Source organism: Impatiens glandulifera, chromosome 3 (assembly GCF_907164915.1).
Source record: "Impatiens glandulifera chromosome 3, dImpGla2.1, whole genome shotgun sequence".
Taxonomy (NCBI): domain Eukaryota; kingdom Viridiplantae; phylum Streptophyta; class Magnoliopsida; order Ericales; family Balsaminaceae; genus Impatiens; species Impatiens glandulifera.
Genome location: NC_061864.1, coordinates 40,733,297 through 40,757,834, shown reverse-complemented (window position 1 = coordinate 40,757,834; position 24,538 = coordinate 40,733,297). Strand labels below are relative to the sequence as shown.

Genomic DNA, 24,538 nt, shown 5'->3' with positions numbered 1-24,538 from the left:
ATCGTGTTGATCGTGCCGTTCGTGTTGATCGTGCCGTTCGTATCGATCGTGCCATCGATTGTGCTGTGCCAACCGTGGTGATCATGTCGTCGATTGTGTTGTACCAACCGTGTCGATCGTGCCGATCGTGTTTTAATCGACGAACGACGTTTCTTACTTTTTCGTTGATGCGATTGAGTTTTTGATTTGTTATTATTTTCTGACACTACAACAAAAAAGACCAACGACGGCGCTTAAAAAGATCTCTACCAACCTTTAAAAGCATCGCCAAAAATATTACCGACACCTATTTTTGCGTCGCCGAAAGCAGGGTGGGCGCAAGTTTTAACAACGCTTATTTAAGCGTCGGTATTAAAAATTTAAGCGTTGCCAAAAGAAAGGAATTTTAACGACGCTTATTTAAGCATTGGTAACAGTAATTAAACGTCGCCAAAAGTCTAATTTATTTTTAACCTATTATTTTAACAATTCTTTTAAAATTTTATTTATTTTTATTTATAATTCTACATTTTTTAAGATGTTTTTATTTAATTTTTATTATAAATTAAATAATTAATGAAAAACACCTTTTCAATTTTTAAAGGTAATAAAAAATAACTTTAATAATTAAATAAAAAACATTAATTAGTTAACTTACATTTAATGTTCAATTTATTTAAATAAAATACATTAAACTTCAAATAAATAGTTCCTGAAAATAACTTAACTATTTTTTGTCACACTTTCATTCCGGATCCTCTGGCGATTTGAGTGCTTCATTGAGTGTTGGTATAATTGCTTCAGCTTCTATTAATAACACAATTCCCTCAACTTTCTTCTCAAGCTCTATTAATGAACTTGTGAAAACATATTAGCCAAATAACTCAATACCATTAATGCTATAATGCTAAGATAACTGCAGATTTTTACCTCACTTTGCAGTCCGACATTTTCACTTCAAGAAGCAAAACCTCTATTTCTTCACGCTAATGAAATATAAAACATAAATTAAAAAGTAAAAGAATCCAAACAATTTAAAACAAAAAATAGTCATAGTTAATGTCAGGTTTGGTTTTACTTTCATATTTTATCACAAGTAACAAAATCATTTATTTTCAAAGAAAGAAAAAGGAGTATGACAAAGAAATGCACTACAAACATGAAGAAACATTTTCTCCTAAAACACATGATGTAGGTATGTAGAATAATAAATCAGAATAAACGAGGTTTACTAACCAGTATTCTTGGAGAAGGTATAACCTTTTTCGCTAACATAAGTACGAGGATTAGGCGCTAGATCGTTTCTTAAATACTCTGTTTGTCCCTGCAAAGACCGTACATAATCAAACATTAGGGCCAATCATAATTTACTTCATTATCAACCAAACTATCAAAAAATTATCCTTCACATAACATTAAACAAACTCTAGATGTCTAATATTAAACTTAAAATAACTGACATTAAGAAAGTGTTTCTTCAAAATGGTCATCTTTGTCTATCTCCTAAAACAAACTGAGAAAGTGAACTAACCTTTGTGATCACACAAACATCAACATTGCTTCAACTGCCCAAGTCATTGAATATACTAGAGCAAATAGCATAAGTTACCAACTTGACCCTTCCTCCTTCTAAGGACCGAAAGCCATAATCAGGAAAAATAATTCAAAAGACTGTTTTTTTAATAAGTGATAATATAATCCTACTTACAATAAGACCTTAACGATATTTCGTTCAAATATTGCCATAGAAGCAAGTGAACCAGAACCCATCGTGGCAAATGGAAGAGTATTGGTTGATCCATGAGGATAAATCTGCAAACCAATTATTGCATAAAAAATAACATTTTCTTATATAGTTGATTATTTTTCTGTAGATATAACTCACAGTGTAAATGTGGACCAATAATGTCAACTCCACCAAGAACCAAAGCAGCAGAGACATGTCCTCGGTAACTAAAGAATCATCAAATCTAAGTTTATAAACTAATCTAAACAACAAACATCCAAATAACAAGATAATATTAATACCCGAAAAGACGAGTTTTCAACAATGTAAGAGCAGTCACCACTCTCGAATTACGACCAGTATGGAATCGATGTAACTTCAACTGTGAACTAACCATATCTAAACAGACAATAAAAACGACAAAAGACGTTTAACATTTTGTAAATCGATGCTATCATAATAACAAATAGAAAACTATATCATCACCTGTAACAACCTCAGTATCATCCGCAGTACCAGCTCCACAAAAATAAATATTAGGAGCCATGTTAGGATCGGGGACGCCCTTGGAGGACCGGGGTGTTTCCGGTTTCTGGAAGGGTGGCCGCTTACACAACACAACACAATTTGGTGATAGTCCGGTTAAAGACTACAACCGTTCTCAGCACTACACAAACTATCACAGACTCTTGAACCGGGTTCAAGGGAGGAAATGTCTGTTTCAGTCTGAAGCAACGCAAGCGACTTGGACGAGGTTTATGAGGAGTCAGTTTGAGGAATATGAGTAGACCGGTTTTGATTAAGGAGTAGAATTATGTTTTGGTTAATTTATTCAGGTTTTAGAGTCAAATAAGCAAGAAATAAGTAAAGGACACGAGACAAGATTTTTTATGGATGTTCGGAGCAAACCCTCCTACGTCACCCCTTCTTCTCAGATTATGAGAAGGATCTCCACTAACTTTCAAAGTTACAACAATTACACTGTCGGTCGAGCCTAACTCGCTACTCACCGGTTACACCAACTCACTCTTGATGTAATACAATAACACAACACAATAAAGCTCTCGGTAAATGAAACAATAGTTTTAGATCGCGCGTGAGATTTCTTTCTCTCTCTTAATGTTTTTCGAACTGTTATTAATGAGGTCGCTTCATCTTCCTTTTACAGTGAAGATGATCCCAACGGTTACTTTCTTCTCTCACCGTGGGATTGGTCAGTTCAGGGTCACGCCGGTTCAGAGAGGTTGCTTGCACGTTTCAACTTCCTAACACTTGGCATGCATGCATATACCTCTCAGGTGTGGATGACGTAACTGGCTTGCAGATTGGACACGTGTCAGACATGCACCTTCCGGCTGTTTGAGTCGGATCAGTAATTCATCATTGTCTTTATCGCATGCTTCTGATCCGAATCTTATCTTCTTTTATTTCTCCAAGACACGTCTATTTCGTCATATTGCGTCATCTTTGTAACTCTTGTTTGCTAGCCGGTCTGTTGAGAATGTTGAGGCCGGTTCATCTTGATCATGACTTGATCATCTGGAGCCGGATTACTTTGATATGTTCTTCAACCGGTTTATGCAGTCTCCAACCGGTTTATTCGAGTTGATCTGTTCCTGCGCATAAGAGTTAATAGTAGTTTAGTTTTCTGGCCGGTTTGAAAATTAACTTACTTAATTTTTCTATCAATTTCTCCCTTTTTCATTATTTAGAACAAATATTCAAAACTCGTAATGTATGGCCGGTTTGAAAATTAACTTACTTAATTTTTCTATCAATTTCTCCCTTTTTGATTATTTAGAATAAATATTCAAAACTCGTAATGTATGGCCGGTTTGAAAAATGTGTTTAATAATTTCTCCCTTTTTGATGTTTTTCTAAGGAAAAATTTCAAAACAAGTTGATTTTTCAAAAGGTATCTAGTGAAATCATTACTTTGAGATATTAGGAGAATTAACTTGATTCTGAAACAAACACGCTAATAAATAATATAAGTAAATTGTTCATAAAAGAAAAGTAAGCTAAAGATTGGATGATCCTCCCTTTTCTTTCTCTCTCTGCCTCCTTTCCTCCTCCTCTTTCGCCTTCCATTCCCGTTCTCTTCTTTCTTCGTCAATTTGCCATCCGGTAAATACACTTGATATATCGGGAGTTCGCTTGTTGAACCCGAAGCCACCGCTTACTGGTCTGGGTGGGCGAGATGATTGGGCAACTATCGGACCGGAGCTCGGAAGTGTGGTTGCTGCTTCAACTGCTTTCTTCTTTCGCCGGTTAAGTCGTGTAGCATCTTCCTCTTCTTCTTCATCTAGAGGTTCTTCAAATTGTCCTTCCGGTTGAAAGTCTTCTAAGCCGCTTCGTTCCACCTGTTTCATCAAGGTCACAACCTCCTTATGCTTGTTCTTGTTCCTTGTTTTCATAGAGTGAGAGGCTTGTGCCAGTGTGGATTCTGTTTGAGCGACCTTTTCTTCCTCATTGCATTGCTTGGCCAACTCGTGGTCCTTGTCTTCGGTTTCCTTTATTAACCGTTCCCTAGCCTCGTCTTCGTCTTGAAGTCTCCTGGTTGTTTCGGCATCAGCACGAATCTGCTCTTGAGCCTTATCAGCTTGCAGTTTTGACAACTCCTCAATCTGAGCTGCCATGGCCTGCATCATGTCAAGTAGAGGAGCGGTTGCGGTTTGATCAGATTCTGCGATCATTGACTTGATTGATGTTTGAACCGTTTCGACAATCTCAGAGTGAATAGATGCCCGAACGGTTTCGGTCAGATTGGTTTGAACGGTTGCGATTTTCTCATCTGTAGCAATGATGTACTTGTGAAGGCAAGAGATAATTGTGTCAACAACTACTCCTTCATTTTCTCAAGTCCCGAAGTCTGTTCAGGCTGAGGTGGAACTCTACTCCGGTTTTCTGCTGTCTTAGAAGACTCTACGGTATGAAAAATAGGTTTGCTTCGAAAATAATCGGCATGCGGTAAGACATGTTTGCACACGTCTCTCCATTCTGCCTCGAGCCAGTCAACATTCTGTGTGAGATCATTCCGTACCGTATGAAACCGCTCAAGAATCTTTAATTCTATTGGAGTTAGATCTGCCCCTTCTGCCTTTTTCATTTCATCATCTACTGCCTGCAACTTGGCGTATTCTTGAATCACAATAGTTTTGGCATATGCGGCTTGGATTATGTCGGTACCCGTTACTTTGAGAGCTTCTTCTTCCAAGGCTACGAGTTTCTCCCAATACTCGTTACCGCTAAGATCGGGCATCATGTATGATAGCTTCGTTTCACAGCGTAGCTTGACCCATAAGTGGTACGGTGAGGCCAGCTCTTTAGCTTCCTTGTTCATATCGTTGATGAACTTTTGGAACATTTCCTCATCTTCTTCTGCTGAAATGGGAACCTCGGCTTCGGACACGATTTCAGCTTGTGAACCGGTTTGCAATGTACTTTCTCCTCTCACCGGAGAGTCCTCAACTTGAACTTCTTTGCCTTTTCTAACCTGAGATGGACCTTCAGGTGTGATCGGTGGATTCGTTTGCCCGTCTTGAGCCGGTTGGATAGTTGATTCGGTTGGAATAGATTTACCCCCAACGGAACCGGATGGTTCTCTTTCTTCGGTATTTCCCTCCTGAGCCGGAGGGGTGATGTTTTCTTCGTTGTCCGTTTCTTCGACCGGTTTGATTTCACTCTGACCGGTTACTTTGACCTGATCAGTTGGCTTGAGAAGACTTGTCACATCGTCTTCTGTTTCGTGAACAATAGTTTGGACTACGTCCATTATGACCTCTGAGGTTCTTAAACCTACGTCGGCCATTATTTCATCGAGGTTTTTGTTTGGGGACTTGGAGTTTTCGGAATGAATACTAACCTCTGTAGTTGGATTTTCCTTCGACTGTGATTGAGTTTCTTGGCTCCCCGAGGGTTTGGTTTGCCTTGATGAGGGAGAGTCGGCGGGATTGGGATGGACTGTGTTGATTGGGATCGGCTGAAAAACCTCTACGGTACTCTTGGGTGAATGGTCCGAGGATAGAATTTTCTCGGAATCTTCCGGTTTCTGGGTGCTCTTCTTCACTGACTTCTTCTTTCTTCCCCTTTTCTGCGTGACTTCGGTTTGAACCGCATTTCCCTTAGGATCGGCTTGTTTTGAACTTTCACCAGCCGGTGCAGACGAACTGGTTCCTTTTGAGGACTTGGTCCTAGATGTTTTCGGCCTGACCGCTTTAGCAGTTTTCTTGCTCATCTGCTCAGAGTTTAGAACATTACCGGATGGGAGCGGTTCACCTTCACCGAGTTCAACTTGAAGGAATTGTATGATCTTTTCTATCTGCATGGCGTATGCCTGAACCCGACCATCCTTCTTCACCACCATTTCGCAGAACTGTTCGAACAGAATGGTTCCCCAGTCAATCTTGTCACCGCGGACAATTGTCATCGACATCTTCAATTTCAGTTTTGTCAGGTTGTCGAAGTTTCCTCCTCTACCCTAAAGCGATTTTGAAATTATATCCACCAGCCATCTAAACTCTGGCTTGATTTTGTTCTTCCGGCTGGAGTGAGTCACCAGATCCTTGTCATCACTCGATATGGCTAGCCAGACAGCGTTAGATTTCGCATCCGTCAAGCTTGTTTTGAAGTCCAGCCCGCTGTTCGGCAAACCGAGCGCTTCCGAGAAAATTTCTTCAGTGACATTAACCGCCTTGCCGTTCACAGTGGCGGAGACCGTCCTCTTCGTTAGAGTCGCCGTCGTCAAGAACTCTTCAACTTCCGTCGGATGCACGACGAACGGGCCAGAAAGATACGTTTCTAACCCAGAATCTCTAAGCGATTGCAGCACGGCCTTGTGTTCTTCCGCGGCATGTTCATCGATGTCATTGAAATCGACCTGTAACATGTATTTAAACGGTGCTTTATCTAGATCCATGGCGAGAGTATGAATGAAGGAGATGAAGAACAGCGATGATTGGAAATCAAGAGAGAGTTTAAGATTTTAGAGAGAGAAAGCTTGTGCAAATAATGAACTGTTTTGGTCTTATATAGGGAGCGGTTTTGAACGGTTAGAAGTTGAACCGTCACTTGGTTTGTGTTTTGGCGCCAATTTTCCCTCCAAAAGTTACTGCAGTAACTTTAGGCGGTAATTTCGGAGATTAACTATGGGCGGTAACCTTGTGGGCGGTAAACCGTGGGCGGTAAATTTTTGAACTTTTTCAGATTTTGTTTGAGATTCCGATTTACCGGAGATTTTGTTAACCGGAAGCTTTGATTAACAAAAATTCGTTTAGTTATCGTGAAACCGGAGAGAGGATTATGTGAAAACTGGATACTTAGAGATATGAAGTCTTATAAATAAAGTCGAAATGGAAAGATATTAAATGGTTGTCTGGTCTTACAACAAAATGACCAGATAACCGGAAAATACATGAACTTTAAAGAAGATCGAGCCACTCCCCCTCGATCATTCTGTCAACCCACTTATCCACAGTGTTGTTGGTTGTTTGATCCTCAATCCTCGATATCCATCTGTTCAACATGGATAGAGTCATGGTGTTGCCCGGTCCGACAGGAACACCGGGCCCGAGGTTGCGACGATGAACCTCCAAGTATCGGGTGATTTGGGGAGCAAAGCCGATCCTTCCCCTTGGAGCAGGGACAAGTTTCTTCAAGTTGTTGAAGAGATAGGTAGCCCAGTTTATGGACGATTTTCGGACGATGGCTATCATGATGTCGTAAGCCTCCCGATTGTAGTTCTGGTTAGGCATTCGGCCCATGATAGACCGCTGAACCAAGTCATGAAAGACTTGGTATTGAGGAGCAAGATCATCCTTCTCTCCGTGGTCATCGACCGGATGGATGGAGCAGGAGAAGATGAAGGCATAGTCTTCCTTAGCCGGAAAGTACGGCGTTGGGAAGTCCGAAAATCCTTCGGTTGGAAGTTCGAAGAAATGAGCAAAATGTTCTTCGGTGATTCAAAGAAATCTTCCGTTAATGATGGTCCTTATAATGTAATCATCAAGAATATGCCCGTTGTTGAAGAACTCATACATCTCCTCTTCGAGGATGGTGTCCGAGCCTTCGAGAAATCCTTGTAGCCCCGATTCTACAATCGGTGAGAATATGGTTTCGTGAAACCGGGCGTTCCTCATTTCACGGAAATCGACAATGATTGTGTTTCTCAACTCGGCATTCATTTTGGAAGAGTATATTGGCAAGGAGTGAATAAGATTTTTGAAGTTTCGAGCTTAGAGAGAGAAGTATTTGAAGTGTGATTTGAAAAATCAGACCAATTATGTCTGGTCATAAATGCCTAATCAGTTTTCAAGGAAGTAAAGGATTGTTTGGTCTAATCGGATCAAGCGTGCTTCTTGGAAAGCGAATATTTCAGTTTTCAAGACTAATTTGATTTGGTTTGATATGGCGCATTTAATGTTGGTTATTTCTTTAGGATTCATTTGATTTCAATTGAAAAAGGAAAGGAAAGATTTTCATTAATAAAGCGTACCAAACCTGTAGTACAACAAAATTATCGGTTTGGTGAATGGAAAAGAGATGAAGAGAGTTTAAACATTAGATGAACCAACAGCTTGATTCCTCTTAGCCTTTGCTGCTTCCCACCGGTCGATCAACTCCTGGATTCTCTCCTTCGTGAGCACATGCTTCAGATGAAGAGTGACGAAAGGTCCGAAGTGAATGTCCAGACTAGCACAAAAACCACTTAGCTGAGGAGCATAACCGGTTTTATTTGAGAGAATCATCTTCTTCAGGTTGCTGAAGATGATCCAGGACCAGTTTACCGGTGTCCCAACCGTGAAGACAATCATCATCTCAAAGAGCCTCTGGGTGTAGTAGTAGCTTTTCTCTATACCCAGAACTGACTTTCCCAGAATCTCACATAGAATCTGGTACTTGTGAGATAGTTGGCTCTTAGCACCCCAAGGCTTAACCGGGATGTTGGAGTTGGAAAACCGATGACACATTTCTTCAATGGTCACCGGGGAGTAAGTGAGGTCGGTTACCCCTTTAGTGGGTAAACCGCAGCTTTCAGCGAAATCCGTCTCGCTGAATAGAAAGGATTGACCATATACCCGTTCCACGATTATGTCTAGTTGCACTTCTTTTGCAGTTTCGAAGAACTCATCGACTACCAAGTAGTCGTTGATGAATCTGTTCTCCAAAAATCCTCTTAGTCCTCTTCTTTCAACGGCTAAGAACATGTCTTTAACTTCATGGTCTTCGAATTGATAAATAGAATTGAAATCAGCCAATAGGATTTTCTTGGCAAGTGGATCAGAGTTCATGATCTTAAGGTAGTCTTAGTTCAAGAGAGTTTTTGTGAATAGTGAATTTTGTGAGGTGTTGTGAAGAGTAAGGAGTTGTTTATATAGCTAGTGGTTCGGTTAGATCGATAGGTTAATCATGCTTAGTGATGTCATCGATTAATTAATAGGCTTTAACTTGTTGAAGTGTATAATGTTTATTTCCAATGCAAAGTTAATCATTACTAGGATATTCATGATGACAATAAATCTATTGACAAGATGTTAGTCTCCCTCTCTTGATGATGGACACATGTCATCATCTTGATTGAGGTAAACTATTTTATTCATTACAGGCTTCATTTCTCAAGGTATGCATGAAAACGCGGTTAGTTATTCTACGTTAACCGGAAAAGTTTAGTTTATCTAAACCAAAATGCATTTGTACTAATTAGTTTTCCGTGACCGGTTTTAGTTGGATATTTTATTCCGGTGTGACGAAATGTTGACTCGCATCAACATTTGTTCAACTTTAGATTAAGTTTATCCACTTCTTCCAGGTCATTTCAACCGCGTAGTAAGTATACATATGGTTTGACATCATGAAATAATCAGGCATAACCGGAGACTTCCTCCTGGTTAGCATCCTTGAATATTTAATGGCCTATTTGAGTATGGTTTGAGAAGCGAGGGCTTCTCCTTGAACACATATTCCGGTTTTTCATGATAGTGTATGTAAACAGTATGCATGTATGATCATGGTATAAGTTGCTTGATATCAGTAAGCCCTAGAATGTTTCTGAAGTGAGAAAACTTAGCTTCCTGTAGCGGTTTGGTGAAGATGTCAGCTACTTGTTGCTCGGTTGAGACATATTCCAGCCGGATGTGCTTCTCTTGAACATGCTCCTGGATGAAATGATGTCTTATATCAATGTGTTTCGTTCTTGAGTGCAGCACCGGATTGTATGTGATCGCTATCGCACTGGTGTTGTCACAAAATATTGGTGATTCTTCAGCTATTACTCCGAAATCCCTTAGTTGCTGTTGGATCCAGAGAAGTTGTGCACAGCAGCTTCCGGCTGCTAGGTACTCTGCCTCTGCGGTTGATGTTGCAAATGAGGTTTGTTTCTTGCTGCTCAATGTAACGAGCCGGTCACCCAGGAATTGGCATGTTCCACTTGTACTCTTTCTATCGATTTTGCATCCTGCGTAATCCGCGTCTGAGTAACTTATGAGATTAAATCTTGAGTCTTTTGGGTACCAAAGTCTTACATCTGGAGTTCCCTTCAGATATTTCAATATTCTTTTAGCAGCGGTGTAATGTGATTTCTTTGGATTGACTTGAAATCACCCGCATACTCCGACCGCAAAAAGGATGTCTGGTCGGCTGGCTGTTAAATAGAGAAAGGATCCAATCATTCCCCGATATGTTGTGATGTCAACGGCTTGACCATCCTCATCTTTGTCTAATTTTACAGAAGAACTCATTGGTGTAGCCGCCTCAGCACATGTATCCATTCCAAATTTCTTTAGCAGTTCGGCTGTGTACTTTGGCTGACTTATGAACGTTCCGGTTTCAATCTATTTGACCTGAAGTCCTAGGAAGAAACTCAGTTCTCCTATCATACTTATTTGAAATTTGTCAGTCATTATTTTCGAGAATTTATCACATAACTTTGGATCGGTTGATCCAAAAATAATATCATCAACATATATTTGAACAAGTAATATGTGTTCCTTTTTCTCAAATTTGAAAAGTGTTTTATCAACTGAACCTATTGTAAACTTGTGATTAAATAAGAATTGCGTTAATGTGTCATACCAGACTCTTGGAGCCTGTTTCAAACCGTAAAGAGCTTTGTTTAACCGGTAAACATGATTTTCGTATTATGAGTTTTTGAAACCTGGAGGTTGATTAACATACACCTCTTCATTTACCTTACCATTTAGAAAAGCGCTTTTAACATCCATTTGAAAAACTTTGAAGTTTTTGAAAGCTGCATATGCTAAAATATTCTAATGGCCTCAAGTCTAGCTACAGGGGCAAGTGATTCTTCAAAATCAACGCTTTCTTCCTGTTTATTGCCTTGAGCCACTAACCGGGCCTTGTTCCTCGTAACTAAATCGTCTTCATTGAGTTCATTTCTGAATACCCATCATGTTCCTATAACCAGTTTGTTTTTCGGTCTAAGGACTAGGTACCAGACTTTATTTCTCTCAAACTCATTTAACCTCTTGCATTGCTAGAATCCAGTCGGGATCTGACAATGATTCATCCACATTTTTCGGCTCAATTTGTGATATGAAAGCTGAGTTTTCATAGTGTTCCAAATTTTGTTGCCTAGTTCAAAGGGTGAGGATATGTTACCTATTACTAGTTCAAGAGGATGATTCTTGTTCCTTTTGAGGTTTATCCGAGACGTGTCTTCCAAGATTTCGGTTGGCTGATCAAGGTTAGACTGATCGGTAGGCCGAATAGAGTCAGACCGACCGATTTCTTCAGTTGAAACTGAAGAGTCAACTTTCTGCGATAAAGCAGCTTGAGCAGGCTGAGATTCAGCATCAACCGCTTGATCATTCTCAAATCGTCTAAAAACCGGAACCTCATCTTCATCATCAGAATAGATATTGAAATTTTCCATTCTGTTGTGAAGGTCGAAGGGTAATGCGGTGTTTCGTTCAACCGATTCATCAAAAACAACGTGAGATGTTTCTTCAACTGTTAAAGTCCTAGTATTATATATCCTATATGCTTTACTTACAGCTGAATATCCCAACATTATTCCTTCATCGAATTTAGCATCAAAAGCGGTCAGGTAATTTTTGCCGTTGTTGTGAACAAAACATTTACTGCAAAAAATTCGAAAATACCGTATATTTGGAATTCGATCATAGTATATCTCAAAAGGAGTTTTGGAAAAACGTTTGGTTACTAAAGACCGATTTTGAGTGTAACATGCGGTGTTGATAGCCTCGGCCCAAAATTTTTGAGTAATACCCGAATCGGCTATCATTGACCTTGCGGCTTCCTTGAGAGTTCAGTTTCTTCTCTCAGCCAGGCCGTTTTGTTGAGGAGTTCTGGCACTAGACAACTCGTGTCTAATACCGGAATCATCAAGAAAAGTAGTTAATCTGCTGTTTGTAAACTCAGTTCCCCTATCACTTCTGATTTTGTATATTCGAATAGAATTTTCATTTTGTATTTTAAAAATCAGTTTGATTAGGTTTGGTGTTGCTTGATTCTTAGAAGCTAGAAATGTTACCCAAGTAAATTTAGAATAATCATCGACGACTACCATAGTATATTGCATGCCTCCTAGACTAGTTACTCTAACCGGACCAAACAGATCCATATGCAGGAGTTCTAAACACCGTTCGGATTGATGATTTTCCTTACTTTTAAAAGATGACTTTATTTGTTTACCCATTTGACATGCAGCACATACTTTATCTTTTGAAAACTTAACATTTGGAAAACCGTGAACTAATTCCCTAGAACATATGAAATTTATTGTTTTGAAGTTTAAATGGTTTAGCCGTTTGTGCCAGAGCCAGTTTGGATCGTTTCCCGCTATCATGCATACATGTTTTTCAAACTCATTTTTCCAATTAACTTTGTAGATATTTCCCATTCGGTTACCAGTTAATAGAATGTCATTTTGATGATTCTTAACTAAGCATGCGTTCTTATGAAACTCAACTTTGTATCCTACATCGCACATTTGACTGATGCTTAACAAGTTGAAATGCAGGTTTTCTACCAATAGTACATTATTTATAGACAGGTTACCGTGGACAATCTTACCCTTGCCCACGGTTCTACCTTTTGAGTTGTCACCGAATGTTATGACTGCTCCGGTTTCATATTTGATATCTGCTATTAGCTCACTGTTGCCGGTCATGTGTCTTGAGCATCCACTACTAGATACCATTCCGAATTCTTTAGCGGTTTCTTCTCGTAGCCTGTAAAATAGAAATATTTACACCTTTTTGGTACCCACATTCAGTTGGGTCCATGGTTGATTAGTCCCTTTGGGATCCAGACTTGAATGAGTCGGATCACCTTCCCGGTATCTGTTCTTATGGTATTTGGCTTAACTTCTTGATCCTTGCTCAAGAATGCCTTATATCGTGGTGATGAATGTTTTTGAGGTCGAAATGTACTTGTTTTATTTACTGTCCGGTTGGCTTTCCTTCTCTTAGGATGAAGCCATTTTTCTGATTCAGTTGGGCTTACGTATTTTAGTTCCAGTTTTATGACAGTTTCTGCCTCATTGTTGGTTGAAGAGCTCTTGACAAATCTTATAAATGAAAGATTGTCTTTTGTGAGTTTCATCCCTTTAGGTTGATTTAGTTCGTTTGATTTGTTTAGTTTATATCCAATACCAAATCTACACTTGGGATGTCTTTTATAATTACACATCTGATCTACGGCTTTACGAGATCTTTCCCATGCAGCCGTAACATACAGTGTTCGTTCATCTACTTCAGTTACCGGTTGAACTGTCTCCTCATTTTCTAAGGATAGTTTAGCCGGTTCATACACTGTGGTTTCGCATGACTCATCAGTGATACCACTTGACTCTACGGTTTTATATTCCACTAGAGTCGGTATGTAGGCAGATATGTTTCTGAACTCAGCGACCATTTCGTTGAGTGCAGAAATCAAATCTTCCTTAGTAAACTCATTAGAGGAGAAATCAAATACCTCTTCGTCGTTTTCCATGAAGCATGTTACTCTTTCCTCATCATTCTCGTTGTCAGAATACGCCCATTCGCTTCTACCATCGGATGCAATGAGTGCTTTCTGTATTTCCTTCCCTTCGTCAGCTTGTTGGTTGTCATTCCTCCGGTAATCGTTCCGTTGGTTATCATTTCTCCGATAATCATTCCCTTGGTAGTTGTTACCCTGATACTGGTTGCCTTGATAGTTGTTTCCTTGATAGTTGATTTCTGGTTTTCTGTCGTCTCTTCTCGGTTTCCTACATTCTGACCTGAAATGTCCAAAACCATCATAGTTATAACATCTTTTATTTGATTTATCAACATAATTGTAATTAAAGTTGTTGTTAGATGGCGTCTGGTTCTTCTTCATTAATCTTCCAAATTTCTGAGCGAGCATCGCCATCACATCTTCACTAATCTGATCAGCGTTTTTCACTGGAGCCAGAACGGTTGATACTTGGACCGCCGGTTCCACCGATGTAACTAGAGCTCTGGTTGCGGTTGACGTAGATGCTTCGTCCTCGATCCGAGACTTGATCTCGAACTCGTAGGCTTTAAGATCCTCGAACACGTCATGTAGTTTCATCTGCCCGAGGTTGCTTGATTCCCTCATCACCATGGTTTTAATATCCCATGTGCTCGATAGTGATCTTAAGGCCTTAATAATTACTTCCCGGTTGTCGTATCTTTTTCCGAGTGTTTGAAGCTCGTTGACCACGCTGGTAAACCGGTTGCTAAATTCCTTCATGTTTTCCCCCAGTTTCATCTTGATGTTCTCATATTTTTGAGTAGCCACCAAGATCTTATTCTCCTTTGTTCTTTCGTTTCCTTCATGGATCTGAATGATCGTCTCCCAAGCTTCCTTTGCATTATCACAATCTAATATATTGTTCAGTGTGTTATCATCTATAGCCTTGTAGATGTGTCTTATGCAATGATTGTCCAGGTTACTCCGTCTTCGATCTTCAGTTGTCCATGCGTCTATATCCTTGTTGATCTTGATTGGCCCTTCCTTCAGAACTCTGCTCATCTCATCATCCAGCGTAATCAAATGTAGATACATCTGTTTCTTCCAGCTGCTAAACGCTTCATTGTTTAGCATTGGTGGCTTGTCGCTGTGGGTCATGCTTCCCATCTTCTTCGGTTGCTTGAGTGCTAAGAACCTCGCTCTGATACCACTTGTTAGGATCGGGGACGCCCTTGGAGGACCGGGGTGTTTCCGGTTTCTGGAAGGGTTGCCGCTTACACAACACAACAAGATTTGGTGATAGTTCGGTTAAAGACTACAACCGTTCTCAGCACACAAACTGTCACAGACTCTTGAACCGGGTTCAAGGACAGAAATGTCTGTTTCAGTCTGAAGCAACGCAAGCGACTTGGATGAGGTTTATGAGGAGTCGGTTTGAGGAATATGAGTAGACCGGTTTTGATTAAGGAGTAGAATTATGTTTTGGTTAATGTATTCAGGTTTTAGAGTCAAATAAGCAAGAAATAAGTAAAGGACACGAGACAGGATTTTTTATGGATGTTCAGAGCAAACACTCCAACGTCACACTTCTTCTCAGATTATGAGAAGGATCTCCACTAACTTTCAAAGTTACAACAATTACACTGCCGGTCGAGCCTAACTCGCTACTCACCGGTTACACCAACTCACTCTTGATGTAAACAATAACACAACACAATAAAGCTTTCGGTAAATGAAACAATAGTTTTAGATCGCGCGTGAGATTTCTTTCTCTCTCTTAATGATTTTCGAACTGTTATTAATGAGGTCGCTTCGTCTTCCTTTTATAGTGAAGATGATCCCAACGGTCACTTTCTTCTCTCACTGTGGGATTGGTCAGTTCAGGGTCACGTCGTTTCAGAAAGGTTGCTTGCACGTTTCAACTTCCTGACACTTGGCATGCATGCATATATACCTCTCATGTGTGGATGACGTAACCGACTTGCAGATTTGGACACGTGTCAGGCATGCACCTTCCGGCTGTCAGAGTCGGATCAGTAATTCATCATTGTCTTTATCGCATGCTTCTGATTCGGATCTTATCTTCTTTTATTTCTCCAAGACACGTCTATTTCGTCATATTGCGTCATCTTTGTAACTCTTAGTTTCCGGTTGACTCTTTCATAGTATAATCCGGCTTGGATGAAAACTTTTCTTTGCTAGCTGGTCTGTTGAGAAAGTTGAGGTCGGTTCCTCTTGATCATGACTTGATCATCTGGAGCCGGATTACTTTGATATGTTCTTCAGCTGGTTTATGCAGTCTCCAGCCGGTTTATTCGAGTTGATCTGTTCCTGCGCATAAGAGTTAATAGTAGTTTAGTTTTCTGGCCGGTTTGAAAATTAACTTACTTAATTTTTCTATCAATTTCTCCCTTTTTGATTATTTAGAATAAATATTCAAAACTCGTAATGTATGGCTGGTTTGAAAATTAACTTACTTAATTTTTCTATCAAGCCATGTAATGATTTTTCTCACAATTTTTATCAGCCACAATTGGTCCTTTAGTAGCTCGGGTATCATCTCCAAGAATAACACCATCCTGCAAATCAATTCATAAACAATAATTAATGCTTGTTCAATAGAGAGAAGTCAGAGAACCGTGAAGAAAACAAGTTACCTAGAAGATTAAGCCAACAATGGTAGTTCCAGTATTAAGGAAAGACAAATATTTCAGTCCTTTGTTCAATAGCATTTCATTTCACCGACATAGATCGAGATTAAATCCACCTTTAGGAGGAACATCAATAGCTGTTGACATCTTCGGTTCAAAAAACAACTAATTATCACAAATCATGAAAATAATTCATCATTTGATTTTAACCTATGGTATATACATTTCTAATTCATATAAGATCGAGAAATCGAGATCGGAAATAGATAAAGCTCGAATCGACTTAATAGAGATGATATTACATGGATAAATGCATATCTATAGATAGAAATTTTATGAAATGAAGGAGGAATACTTACAAATCACGAAATGGGAAGAAAAGAGAGTGATGAATACCTTTTATTCATACCGATGAAGAACAATATTGCCCCAAACAATGCCAGACTCTAAACAAAAAACAAAAAAAAATGACCATCAATTATGTTTCTTATCTTCAATCATAAAGAAAAAATGGACTGTTATTTGTACCTGTATAAACTTAACAAAAAGTTGACCATATTCTTTTCTGTCATCATCGTAGTTGTAGAAGTCGTACAAGATTGGAGTGGCTATCAATTTGTGAAGAAGCTGAAACAAAACTAAACTGTGAGATGAATTCAATATCAAATTCTGATGAAAAAGAAAAAGATTATACCCACTACAGACCAGCAAATAGACTCCAATTGAACTCCCAAAGATGAAAAGAAAGCTTCTCAATCCCTTCATAACAATTGAAGCTTCAATTAAATGTTTGATCTGTCAAAGAAAAGAACAATCATATCATAAAACAATTACGTTTTTTTCAAAACCATCTTATATTAGACTAACTAGTTGATTATTACTTCAACATCTGGCACTTTCAAACCAGTATGATTAGTCACATGTTTCAAGAAGATGTTGAACTTCGGTTTCAGGGTCTTGGCCGTTGATCCACCATCAGCCCCAAATTCACTGAACCTGAGAGCCAACATCAATGGTATATTAGAAGCATCTTATCATCATTATCTTCCATTTGCTTAAAGGGAAAGATTAATACCCATAATATATTAATAAATATCAAAGACTACCATTTTCCTTTTGTTTCCTTCAGAATCAACAACTTATAAAAACTTAGATAAGAAGATCTACAAAGTTGTGTTACAAATATACTAAAGTAGATTAGATAAACCTAAGCCGAGACCTTCATAACCATAAAATTTGAGAAATTACCGTCAATGTTCATCTTCAACAAAGACTGAACAAAACAACAATCATATATATATACTATATTTTATCATAAAAGAATACACCCTAGAGGGTAACTAAAACATACAAAATTAGATCTATTGTACAAGTATTAGCAAATAATGGACAGGAAAATAAACAAATGCACTACTACACCAACGAGATCTATTGATTAGAATTTGCATCATGATAAGCAGAAACTAGCTAAACAATAATCTTGAAGGTAGAGTTCATCTCATCTGTATCTTCCAACACCAAACTACGAAGCAATAATAAAATATGAGATGAAACTAAGGAATAGAGAAAAGAACGTGCTTAAACAAGAAGAGCGAAAGCATAACATGATGGATCTGATTAAAGAAAGGAAAGAAGCTAGCTTACTCTTGCCAAGATGAGAGGATGAAGACGAAAACGAAGAGAAGTCTGCCAATAAAAGAAATGAAAGCCATTGATGCAGAAATCCGCAACTTAGAAGAATTTAGATCAACTTCTTACTCTTCTCCGAATCTCGGTGTGTAAAGCTGAAGGAGAGAGAGAGAGGATGTCCGGGGAAGACGAAGTGGGAGAAGTTTATGAACACCGATTGGTTAGCTAAATTTTGAGCGATGGTTTGTTTTAGATGAGAAGCAAAAATTTATCAAGATATCTTTCAGACTAGTAAATGAAACTAGAATATACAAGAAGCAAAGTGAACACAACACTTGTAGGTTTCATTGCTGATATGTAATTATATTCTCCAATTCTCTGGCTAATATTATCTTGTATCTACGTCTAAGATAAATAAACACCATAACACGAGCATTGAGCAATCAAGTGACAGGCTTACCTGGAATACATAATCTTGTTTGTCTGATTTAGGGAACCTTTTGATAATCCCAAGGAAAAAATGAGTAGAAGAACCCATCTAGTGAACCAAAAGAGATTCAACCTGTAATATGATAAATTAAACATTTCTTGTAGAAGATATTAACATAATCATGAACCAATGTGAGGTAAAGACAAATCTCCAAAAGAAATAACACAAATCCCAAGCATTAAACTGTAGACAGTGACATCATGATTATCGTAGTTATTGTAATAAAATAGTGTATAAGGTCTACATTAGGAACACAAACTTACTGGGCTCCATTGCATTTAGGACAGAATAAAACTTTACTTCTTATAATCCAAAAGTTGGTGTTAAACAATTGTGTACCTGAAGTTGGTAAGCATTAAGAGCTGCGCAATTTTTTTTATATAATTCTTTATTAAATGTTGAAAAACACTTTTAAATCACCCATATAGTATCTCAACAACCTTTGCTCTATCTTGTCTGTTTAGTTCAGTTAAAGATGTGAGAAAAACTAAGTTAGTTTTTAACTATGTAAAACAAATTCAACTAGGAAAAAATATTTAAATTAAACACGTACTTGTCTAGTGCTTCGAGGTACTTTTGCTTCCTAATTTCGAAAAATATCTTCATGGACTACCGATTGTCATCAAAGTTCGTAAATCCAAAGAGGTAATTTTCACCTCATCCCATTCCCCAACTTGTACTTTCTCCTCAAAATATTTCATGTTGAAGAAAAATTCTGATTCTTGCTCAAGTCTGATCACCAAAATCAAATTCATATGAAAACATTCGGATTATCCTCTACTAGTGAGAGAGGCTAAGAAAGGAAATAAGTGGTTGTTTCTGCTTCAGGTTTTGATAATGCAAATTGTTGGTTTGTATATCAAATTAAAACCCAAAGCAATAGTAGAAGCATAAGTGATACTTTCAAATGGATTGATTAAACTTCTGTTAGCAATTATTTGCTGACTAAGCAAGCAAAACTTCATTGCAATTATTAACCAAACTGAAAATCTTGATTTAGGGAAATAGAACCTAGAAGCACTCAAATGTAATAATCATCTCCTTCTCCCCTACTACAAGGTAAAGAGGTCTTTCACATCTTAACCTCCATCATTGATCCAAAAAAAACCAGAACAAGCAGTCTTTATTAAGAGTATCAGAATCGAAACGACTAGTAATAACAAGCTTTCTATTTCAAGTACATTAGTTGACCATGTTATGTCAAATTCTAATTTATCTCCCATTTCTTTATCTGCATATTTTCATTTCTCTCAGTACCCTTTCTCCTTTAGTTTAGCATAAACACGGAATTGAACATCGTACTTCAATTTCTTATTTCTATGTGCCTCAAATATCATGTGAAACTCACTCATACATGAACAAAACAGTAAGAGATAAACATGATAAAAACTTACTTGTGAACAGCTTCCTTAAATTTCTCCTCCTCCAAGAACTGGAGTATGTGAAAATTATAAAAGAGTTTTATCCTCAATCTATGATGATTAGATTCTGAAATAACTTGTCATTTACAAAAATTTTCTCATAATTCATTCATGAAAGTAAACTAGTACCCTGACCCATTCCTAAATCAAATATGGACATAATAAGATGTTATTTACCTTTCTAGATCTCTAATCAGGTACTCTGAAACTAATGATTGTCTTCAACATAGGAATATATTCATCAATTGTGAATGTTGTGAAAAGCTGGAACAATAGAGAAAGTACAGGTTAAGCATCGATAGAAGAAATGAAACGAAAGAGGAAAGGGGGTAAAAGCTCGTGTTGGAGCACTTGTGTCTACTTCGATATCTGTAGTAATATTCTTGTTCTTTAACTGAGTATTCACATCAGCTAAGAACAGTTCTCCTTTCTTTGTTCCAGATGAAGTAATAACATAGAATACATTCAAATGAAAACTTAAATGTTCAATTACAAACATTTGAAACTTAATCTCAAATCCTGCTGTAAACCTAAAAATACGAAAAGAAGAACACGAGCGTTATTTCTTAGTCGATTTTCAGAGAAGGAGATGAGTATTGATGTAAGTAAGTTCCAGTAAGACAAAGAAGACCATGAAATTTTTAAACACGAATATATATATATACCGCGAAGCGAAGTGAAATCATAATTTCTTGAACCAAAAAAGACAGATCTTAGAGAAATGGCGAAATGAAACTCACAACTCTAGTGGGAGAATACGCGATGACAGTGATCTTCTGATCATTGTGGTAATCTCTGTAGAAAATAACTATGGCAGAAATCAAAGAATTCACAACGATTAACAAAGTATTATTGGATGAAGAAGATCAAGCATGTGCTAAAGAGAAAGAGAGTAATAGAAATGTACCTTCTTCTCGTAAACCCTAGTTCCCTAGAAACTTCTAGTAAATTTCATCCGACTCCAAAGTATAATGGTTATAGGCGAAGTATCAAGGTATGTATGAAATATATAAGTTTATCTTACAACTTTTATAAGATATTTAAAATAAACATAAGTTTTGATTTTCTTGTAAAAAATAAATTATAAGTTTAGTAATATTATCTGGTATTAATTTTATTTAGTTAATTTAATATTAATAATAAAATAATATTTAATTGACACAAAATATAAATAAAATTGAGCTTTGATGGAAAAAAATGAATATATAATTTGATTTGATTAATGGACAAAACTTTTAACCAAATTAAAAAAATTAAAATGTTAAAATAAATTATCTCAAAAAATTATTAAAATAATTATTTTTTTATAAATTCATAAAGGTTGTCATAAATATTAAGGGTTGGCAAAAATATTATTTTCTTGACTTTTGCCAACGCTTATTAAGTGTTGGCAAATAAGTGTCACCAAATGTATGTTTTGTTGTAGTGTGAGTAGAATAACCTGTGACATTTTAATATCTTAAGCCGAATCTTATCACTGGGCTACCTTGGTAAGTTATTTGAAAATTGACAATTTAACATTTAGATCGTCAATTATTTATTTTGATTTTGTAAATGTTATTTTGTATTATTTATAAATTCATTTTTTATTTGAAACTCACAATCGAATTTATATTGAATTAATTTTGAACAATATAAAAATAAAAATGTAAGATTGTATGTTAGAAGAATTAAATATTTGTCTTTATAATAATATTTTAGTTGTATATTTAGTGTCATTTAGTAAAGGTTAATAACGTGTTGAATAGGTTAAACATGAAGACAACATAATATATAATAATAATAATAATGCTTAATTTTAAATTACCGGTCCTTCCACCACAACACACGATCCATTTTCTAAGAGGACACGAGTCGAATTATTAAATCAAGGATTGATCCACATGTGGACACTCATTTCCACTTTCCAATTATATAATTTATATATTTTTATAAATCCCGAGCTTATTGTTATACAAAATTCATATATGAGCTCATTACACAGATTATTAATTGAACAATTACTTTTGGAGACATTGCTATGTCAATTATGTGCGTTAATCGTTTGTACACGATTTCATCTGTAAACCATATTTGATAATAGGTCGAGATGTCATTTGTATATAACCTCGTGATAAAACTCTATTTATCAAAAGGTCGAGACGTCATTTGTTCATGACTTCGAGACAAAACCCTATCTATCGATATGTCAAGACATCGTTTATATACGATTCCTCCAAAACCTTATCACTTGATATATTTCCTCTCTTGCAACATCATAGTGATCAAATACCTCAAAACAAAACCATATCCCTCGATAGGTACTCAAACAAACCTTATCTCTCGATAGATACTCTGACACAAACCTTATCGTCCAAATACGTATCCAAACTATCATCTGAATAGGTACATTTTCTCAAACTACAAAAACACCAAGCCTTGTTTGTTGACAAGTTCATCGATTATTCGTACATGATTCGAACCAAACCTTATCATTCGAATATGTATCCAAACCCTATTGTCTAAATAGGTATTCAAACCCTATCGCCCAAATATATATCCAAAACCTATGTCCAAATATGTATCTCAAAACCCTAACTGTTGATAGGTATTCAAGTCTGGTTCAAAATACTATCTCCCGATAGGTACTCTGGTATGATACCGCTCTTCGATAAAGTCTTGTTCTTTGATATGATCCCGTTCTTTGATAAATGTTTTGTTCCCAATTCATGAAACACGAAATCCTATATGTTGATGACTCCACGATCCTTTAGACATAATCGTTTTCAACCTCACCTACGAGTAACCTTCACGAAAAGTTTATTAAATTATGCGATAAAAATTGATGATACTTTGATCATATATATACATGATCACACGATGCATTATGTTAGGATCGAGATCGCCAATAGGACTAGTGTCCGACTATTATTGAACGCTCACACACACGCCAATTGATAGTAACTTTGTTAGAGGTTAATATCAATCTCTATTCTTCGCAAGTTGTCACAAACTCTTGAACCAAGTTCAAGTGCGAAAGTGTTTTTTTCAACTTGAAGCAGCATATAGTCGATTTAGAAGATAGTAAAAGAGAGAAGACACAACACGTACACAGACTTAGTCGAACAACCAAGGCTTAATTATTGCCTGTTTTTGACCTTTCAATATACTCACTCTATTGAACAGAATCAAATTCTGTTAACTTACAATTCTCACCACTCACACAAAATAGGTAGTATTGTAATACACTTGAGTTTCTAACACATTCTTTGAGAACTTGTAAGTTTCGAAAGCTTGAGCCATTTGATAGCAAAGATTCAAGATGTCGAGAAAAGGTTGTCGAAAAAGGTGTTTAAGCAGATAACTTGTCTTCTTAAGTAGGACAATATATCAACGAATATATTTGTGACTTATACGGCTATGTTTGCTTCAAGAAACTACAGTTCTTCTCTTTGATTGGTTGAAGTCCAGAATAGTACAGCATAAGAGATATTCTTTGATCTTTCCTGTACTTTGATTATAATAAGTTAAGATGACATTAATTGGATTATCATTTCCTAGGAGCATACATCAAGGATAATTTGTCTTCTAGTGTTATTGACAATCTGAACTGTGTTGGCAGACACTCCTATCAAAAGATCTTCCTTAGACTTACACCAAAATGGAAATAAAAACAAATTGAGGTACTATAAAGCTGATTTCTACCTCTACCGTAAATATTTTTGTATTTTAATCCACTACCGGTTACGCTTGAAGAGTGGTAGAGCCGATTTTTACTACCGAACTGATCCACTATTGGTTACGCTTTCTGAGCGGTAAAGATGATTTTTACTACCGAACTGATCCACTACCGGTTACGCTTGTTGAGCGGTATAGCCAATTTCAACTACCGAACTGATCCACTACCGATTAGGCTTGCTGAGCGGTAGAGCCGATTTCCACTACCGATGTTTACTATCGATATTTACTACCCATATTCACTACCGGTTACTCTTCTTCTGGAGAACCAACGCACTACTGATTTCCTTAAGTACTGAAGGCTAGGCCAACTTCATAAAATATCGATCAGCTTTCCTTCCGGTTTTCTTTTATCTGCACTAAATTAAATTGATTAAGTTCTTTATTAATAGTTAATTAATACTAATAATTAATTACCTATTTTTACCTAACACATTACTTGTTAGTAAGCCCCATATAAAGTTTGTTAGCTTCCTCACCAAGACTCATATTTTGATAGTTTCATGATCATATGTTTATGATCATCTTGAAAATGTTACTTCTTAGTAACTCACATGAATCGTTACTAAGACTCTCATGCTCACCAATAAATCTCATGACTTTAACCATTTATACATGACTAAAACATTAATAATCTGTTGATATTAACGATAAGACAAGAATTGAAATTTCAATACCTATGATTATCATTATCCCATGGATTTTACAAGTACTTTATTAAGTTCTGTTAAATAAGATTCCCAGGAATTATCCTTGTTAGGATAAGCATTAAAGATAGATCCCTACAACAACTTTTAGGATCGGTGTCGACTATAGAGATGGGGGTATGACTATAGTTGACAACTTTTGACTTTCAATTCGATGTTAATCCTGTGAAGGATTAAGACATGTTTCTATTCTTCACAAATCTTCGCGAGCTCTTGAACAAGTTCAAGTGCGAAAACGACTAGTTAGATTTGAAGAGTCAGACAAGCAAATGCAATGG

General features: G+C 37.1%; 1 long non-coding RNA gene and 1 pseudogene across 1 annotated transcript; both read right to left on the bottom strand.

The window, feature by feature from the left end:
- Nucleotides 1-1,116: 1,116 nt before the first annotated feature.
- LOC124931702 lies at nt 1,117-16,786 on the bottom strand (annotated as a pseudogene).
- A 146-nt stretch (nt 16,787-16,932) lies between these two features.
- Nucleotides 16,933-18,615, bottom strand: LOC124931703. Its single transcript, XR_007098707.1, has 2 exons — nt 17,941-18,615; nt 16,933-17,292 (listed from the first exon to the last, which is right to left on the bottom strand). It is a non-coding gene; the product is annotated as an uncharacterized LOC124931703 (long non-coding RNA).
- Nucleotides 18,616-24,538: the final 5,923 nt, after the last annotated feature.